Source organism: Pristiophorus japonicus, chromosome 26 (genome assembly GCF_044704955.1).
Source record: "Pristiophorus japonicus isolate sPriJap1 chromosome 26, sPriJap1.hap1, whole genome shotgun sequence".
Taxonomy (NCBI): Eukaryota; Metazoa; Chordata; class Chondrichthyes; family Pristiophoridae; genus Pristiophorus; species Pristiophorus japonicus.
Window position 1 is genome coordinate 3,690,916 of NC_092002.1, and position 6,770 is coordinate 3,697,685.

Below are 6,770 nucleotides of genomic sequence, written 5' to 3' on the forward strand. Positions count from 1 at the left end.
TGAACTCCAACGAGTAAAGACCCAGTCTACTCAATCTATCATCATAAGGTAACCCCCTCATCTCCAGAATAAGCCTAGTGAATCGTCTCTGTACCCCCTCCAAAGCCAGTATATCCTTCCTTAAGTAAGGTGACCAAAACTGCACGCAGTACTCCAGGTGCGGCCTCACCAATACCCTATACAGTTGCAGCAGGACCTCCCTGCTTTTGTACTCCCCCAGCTCTTCCCCCACACACTCCCCCCGCTCCCTCCCCACACACTCTCCCAGCTATTCCCCATGCACACACCCCTGCACTTCCCCCACAGGCCTGCACATTTCCCCTTTCACTGCTGAGGGAGCGCCGCACTGTCAGAGGGGCAGTACTAGGGGAGCGTCGCATTGTCGGAGGGGCAGTACTGAGGGAGTGCCGCACTGTCGGAGGGGCAGTACTGAGGGAGCGCCGCATTGTCGGAGGGGCAGTACTGAGGGAGCGCCGCACTGTCGGAGGGGCAGTACTGAGGGAGCGCCGCATTGTCGGAGGGGCAGTACTGAGGGAGCGCCGCACTGTCGGAGGGGCAGTACTGAGGGAATGCCGCACTGTCGGAGGGGCAGTACTGAGGGAGTGCCGCACTGTCGGAGGTGTCGTCTTTTGGATGAGACATTAAACTGAGGCCCCGTCTGCCCTCTCAGGTGGACGTAAACGATCCCAGGGCACTATTTCGAAGAAGAGCAGGGGAGTTATCCCTGATGTCCTGGGGACAATATTTATCCCTCAATCAACATCACTAAAACAGATTATCTGGTCATTATCACATTTCTGTGTGTGGGAGCTTGCTGTGCGCAAATTGGCTGCCGTGTTTCCCACATTACAACAGTGACTACACTCCAAAAGTACTTCATTGGCTGTAAAGTGCTTTGTGACGTCCAGTGGCTGTGAAAGGTGCTATATAAATGCAAGTCTTTATTTATTTATCCAATTCCTGGTTTGAAAGTCACTATTGAATCTGCTCCCACCGCCCTTTCAGGCAGCGCGTTCCCGATCACAACAACTCGCTGCGTAAAAACATTCTCCCCATCTCCCCCTCTGGTTCCATCGCCGATTATCGTCAATATGTGTCCCTCTGGTTACCGAGCCTCCTGCCCTGGGGAACAGTTTCTCCCCGATCTACTCTATCAAAACCTTTCATCATTTTGAACAACTCGATTAAATCTCCACTTAACCTTCTCTGCTCCGAGGAGAACTGGTTCACCAGTCTCGCCACCTTGGTCTTATATCTGAACCTGAAATGAGCTTCTGACCACATATCCGCAGCATAACTAAAACCGTCTATTTCCACCCCTGTAACATCGCCAGTCTCTGCCACTGACTCAGCTCATCCGCTGCTGAAGACCTCATCCGTGCCTTTGTTACCTCCAGACTTGACTATTCCAACGCACTCCTGGCCGGCCTCCCACATGCTACCCTACAAGACTCCCAAAGCAAGCGCTCTACTCGGAACTCCAACACGGCAAGCAAGCCCCAGGTGGGCAGAGGAAACGTTACAAGGACACCCTCAAAGCCTCCCTGATAAAGTGCAACATCCCCACCGACACCTGGGAGTCCCCGGCCAAAGACCAGTCCGCCCCAAGTGGAGGAAGTGCATCCGGGAGGGCGCTGAGCACCTCGAGTCTCGTCGCCGAGAGCGTGCAGAAACCAAGCGCAGGCAGCGGAAGGAGCGTGCGGCAAACCAGTCCCACCCTCCCCTTCCCTCAACCACTGTCTGTCCCACCTGTGACAGGGACTGTGGTTCTCGTATTGGACTGTTCAGCCACCTGAGAACTCACTTCAGGAGTGGAAGCAAGTCTTCCTCGATTCCGAAGGACTGCCTATGAAGATGACCCCACATAAACTAGAGGTGATCCAAAACTCAGCTGCCCGTGTCCTAACTCGCACCGAGTCCCGCTCACCCATCACCCCCTGTGCTCGCTGCCCCGTGTCCTAACTCGCACCGAGTCCCGCTCACCCATCGCCCCCTGCTGCCCCGTGTCCTAACTCGCACCGAGTCCCGCTCACCCATCGCCCCCTGTGCTCGCTGCCCCGTGTCCTAACTCGCACCGAGTCCCGCTCACCCATCACCCCCTGTGCTCGCTGCCCCGTGTCCTAACTCGCACCGAGTCCCGCTCACCCATCACCCCCTGTGCTCGCTGCCCCGTGTCCTAACTCGCACCGAGTCCCACTCACCCATCACCCCCTGTGCTCGCTGCCCCGTGTCCTAACTCGCACCGAGTCCCGCTCACCCATCACGCCCTGTGCTCGCTGCCCCGTGTCCTAACTCGCACCGAGTCCCGCTCACCCATCACGCCCTGTGCTCACTGCCCCGTGTCCTAACTCGCACCGAGTCCCGCTCACCCATCACCCCCTGTGCTCGCTGAACTACATTGGTTCCCGGTTAAGCAACGCCTCAATTTCAAAATTCTCATCCTTATTTTCAAATCCCGCCAAGGCCTCGCCCCTCCCTATCTCTGTAACCCCCTCCAGCCCCACAACCCCCCGAGATCTCTGCGCTCCTCTAATTCTGCCCTCCTGAGCATCCCTGATTATAATCGCTCCACCATCGGTGGCTGTGCCTTCTGTTGCCTGGGCCCCAAGCTCTGGAATTCCCTCCCTAAACCTCTCCGCCTCTCTTTCCTCCTTCAAGACACTCCTGAAAACCAATCTTTGTGACCAAGCTCCTGCCCTAATTTCTCCTTATGCGGCTCGGAGTCAAATTTTTAATCGCATAACGCTCCTGTGAAGCGCCTTGGGGCATTCACTACGTTAAAGGCGCTATATAAATACAGGCTATTGTTGTTGTTGTAAGTGAATAAATTTCGCTTCAATAAACAGCAATAATTGAAAATTGTATTTCTGTGATAGCATCCTAGAACGGTCACGGCGCAGGAGGCCGCCATTCGGCCCGTCGAGCCCGTATCGACTCTCAGCTAGTCCCACCCCCCTGCCCTTTCCCCGTAGGTGTGCAATTTTTTTTCCTTCCGGCACTGATCTAACTCCCTTTTGAAAGCCGCGATTAAATCTGTCCTGGGCCTTGCGCCATGCCTCACCTGGAGGGTGGAGTATCATATAACGGGGACAGTGCAAACAAAATGCATCACGCTCGTACCAGTCTCGTACTAGCGACAGCCCTGGCTCAGTGGGCAGCACCCTCGCCTCTGAGTCAGATAGTCGTGGGGTCAAGTCCCACTCCAGGGACTTGAGCATAAAATCCAGGCTGACCCTCCCAGTGCAGTACTGAGGGAGCACCGCACTGTTGGAGGGGCGGCAGTGAGGGAGTGCCGCACTGTCGGAGGGGCAGTACTGAGGGAGTGCCGCACTGTCGGAGGGGCAGTACTGAGGGAGCACCGCACTGTTGGAGGGGCGGTACTGAGGGAGCGCCGCACTGTCGGAGGGGCAGTACTGAGGGAGCGCCGCATTGTCGGAGGGGCTGTACTGAGGGAGCGCCGCATTGTCGGAGGGGCAGTACTGAGGGAGCGCCGCATTGTCGGAGGGACAGTACTGAGGGAGCGCCGCACTGTCGGAGGGGCAGTACCGAGGAGGTGCCGCACTGTCGGAGGGTGCAGTACTGAGGGAGTGCCGCACTGTCGGAGGGGCAGTACTGAGGGAGCGCCGCACTGTTGGAGGGGCGGTACTGAGGGAGCGCCGCACTGTCGGAGGGGCAGTACTGAGGGAGCGCCGCACTGTCGGAGGGGCAGTACTAAGGGAGAGCCGCACTGTCGGAGGGGCAGTACTGAGGGAGCGCCGCACTGTCGGAGGGGCAGTACTGAGGGAGCGCCGCACTGTCGGAGGGGCAGTACTGAGGGAGCGCCGCACAGTTGGAGGGGCAGTACTGAGGGAGCGCCGCACTGTCAGAGGGGCAGTGCTGAGGGAGCGCCGCCCTGTTGGAGGTGCCGTCTTTCAGATGAGACGTTAAACCGAGGCCCCGCCTGCTCTCTCAGGTGGATGTAAAAGATCCCATGGCACTATTTCGAAGAAGAGCAGGGGAGTTCTCCCCGGTGTCCTGGGGCCAATATTTATCCCTCAATCAACATCACTAAAACAGATTATCTGGGTCATTATCACATTGCTGTGTGTGGGAGCTTGCTGTGCGCAAATTGACTGCCGCGTTTCCCACATTACAACAGTGACTACACTCCAAAAGTTCTTCATTGGCTGTAAAGCGCTTTGAGACGTCCGGTAGTCGTGTAAGGCGCTATAGAAATGAAAGTCCTTCTTTAAAGAAAGGCTCAGAAAAGTGGAGCCGTTCCCACGTCCGCAGGTCGGGTTGAGAGGGTCCAAGACAGGGTTTCAAACCGAGAAAGGATTTTGTGAGGGGTCGGAGTGAAAGGTTGTTTGGAAACTTGTTAACGAGGGGCAAAGGGCGTGGATCACCGATAGAGGAACGCAGGCAGGAGGCGGAAGAAATATATTGTGGCAGGGGGCCGTTGGGAGATTGGAGGCACACAGACTATAACATCATTTCCGTTGGAGAAATATTGCAAAAAGGAGCGATGTATGGGGAGGGACATGGGATTCAACAGACAGACCCAACAGACGCGAGCAGCAGTACGGGCGCGATGGGCCAAATGGCCTCCCTCCACATGGGTAAACCCCGTGATCCAATACCATCACTACCCTAACTCCCTCTACCCGCCTTGGCCCCGTATCCCTTAACACCCTTACGCACCGAAAAATCCATCAATCGCAGTTTTGAACATTTTCCAATTGGCCCCCGGCCTCAATGGCTTTCTTGGGGGGAGAGTCCCAGATTCCCGCTGCCCTTTGTGTGAAGAAACACTCCCTGACATCACCCCTGAACGGCCGGGCTCTAATTTTAAGGTTCTGCCCCTTGTTCTGGACTCAACCCCCACCCGAGGGAATAGTCTCTCTCTATCTACCCTATCAACTGCTTTAATCGTCTTAAACACCTCGATTATATCAACAACAACCTGTATTTATATAGCGCCTTTAATGTAGTGAAATGTCCCAGGGTGCTTCGCAGGAGTGGTATGAGATGAAAAATTTGACACCGAGCCACGTAAGTAGAAATTAGCGCCACTTGGCCAAAGTGGTCGGTTTTAAGGAGCGTCCTGAAGGAGGAAAGAGAGGTAGAGAGGTGGAGAGGTTGAGGGAGGGAGTTCCAGAGCTTGGGGCCCAGGCAACAGGAGGCATGACCACCGATGGTGGAGCGATTATAATCAGGGATGGTCAGGAGGGCAGAATTAGAGGAGCGCAGAGATCTCGGGGGGGTTGTGGGGCTGGAGGAGGTTACAGAGATAGGGAGGGGCGAGGGCTGGAGGGGGTTACAGAGATAGGGAGGGGCGAGGGCTGGAGGGGGTTACAGAGATAGGGAGGGGTGTAGGGGCTGGAGGGGATTACAGAGATAGGGAGGGGCGAGGGCTGGAGGGGGTTACAGAGATAGGGAGGGGTGTAGGGGCTGGAGGGGGTTACAGAGATAGGGAGGGGCGAGGGCTGGAGGGGGTTACAGAGATAGGGAGGGGCGAGGGCTGGAGGAGATTACAGAGATAGGGAGGGGTGTAGGGCTGGAGGGGGTTACAGAGATAGGGAGGGGCGAGGACTGGAGGGGGTTACAGAGATAGGGAGGGGCGAGGGCTGGAGGGGGTTACAGAGATAGGGAGGGGTGTAGGGGCTGGAGGGGGTTACAGAGATAGGGAGGGGCGAGGGCCACGGAGGGATTTGTAAACGAGGATGGAGAATTTTGAAATTGAGGCGTTGCTTAACTCATAATCTTCTACACTCGAGGGAAGACGGGATCTGTCGTCTCCACAACCCTTCCTCATCAGTTAGCCCTTTTAGCCCCGGTGTGTGACTCTGTGAATCGGAGGCGTGCCCCCCTCCGAGGCCGGGATCTCCTTCCTGAGGCGGCGAGGCCCAGAAACGGACAGTAGTGACTCTAAATTGGGGTCTGACCCGAGCTTGTTATAACTGGCCCGTGACCTCCTCCGCAATGAGCCCTTTACCAATTGGGAACAGTGTCAGGTGATTAAAGAAAAGGAGAAATGGGTCAAGCGGTGTTTGCAGAATATTGGTCGGGGGACACGAGTGCCAAGACTCACGTGTAGGCCCCTTCTCCGGTTGCCATGGTGACGCCTCCCTCTCGCGCCCAGCTAATTGTGCTGCACAAAGGTAACTTTATCCCGACAATTTCAACGTGCTCCCATTGAAAGGTGGAAACCTGAGGCAGCTGCTTGTATTCGCTATCTGACCCGCTCTGCGGGATAAAACTGATATTCCGTCTTAGCAACTCGCACGTAACCCAACCCCTGCACTCAGTCTGGGAGATTAACAGCTCCCCTTGTTTCCAGTAAGCAGCTCAGCGCAATGATAATCACTCAGGGAGGTGTAACAAAGGCAACTTGCATTTGTATAGCGCCGTTCCTATGTGCTTCTCCGGAGCGATTATCAAACAAAATACGACACCGAGCCACATAAGGAGAAATTAGGGACAGGTGAACAAAAGCTTGGTCAAAGAGGTCGGTTTTAAGGAGCGTCTTAAAGGAGGGAGAGAGAGGCGGAGAGGTTTAGGGAGGGAGTTCCAGAGCTTGGGGCCCAGGCAACAGAAGGCACGGCCACCGATGGTGGAGCGATTATAATCAGGGATGCTCAGGAGGGCAGAATTAGAGGAGCGCAGAGATCTCGGGGGTGGGGGGGGCGGTTGTGGGGCTTGAGGAGATTACAGAGTTTGGGAGGGGCGAGGCCACGGAGGGATTTGAAAATAAGGATGAGAATTTAAAACAAAAGACTTGCATTTATATA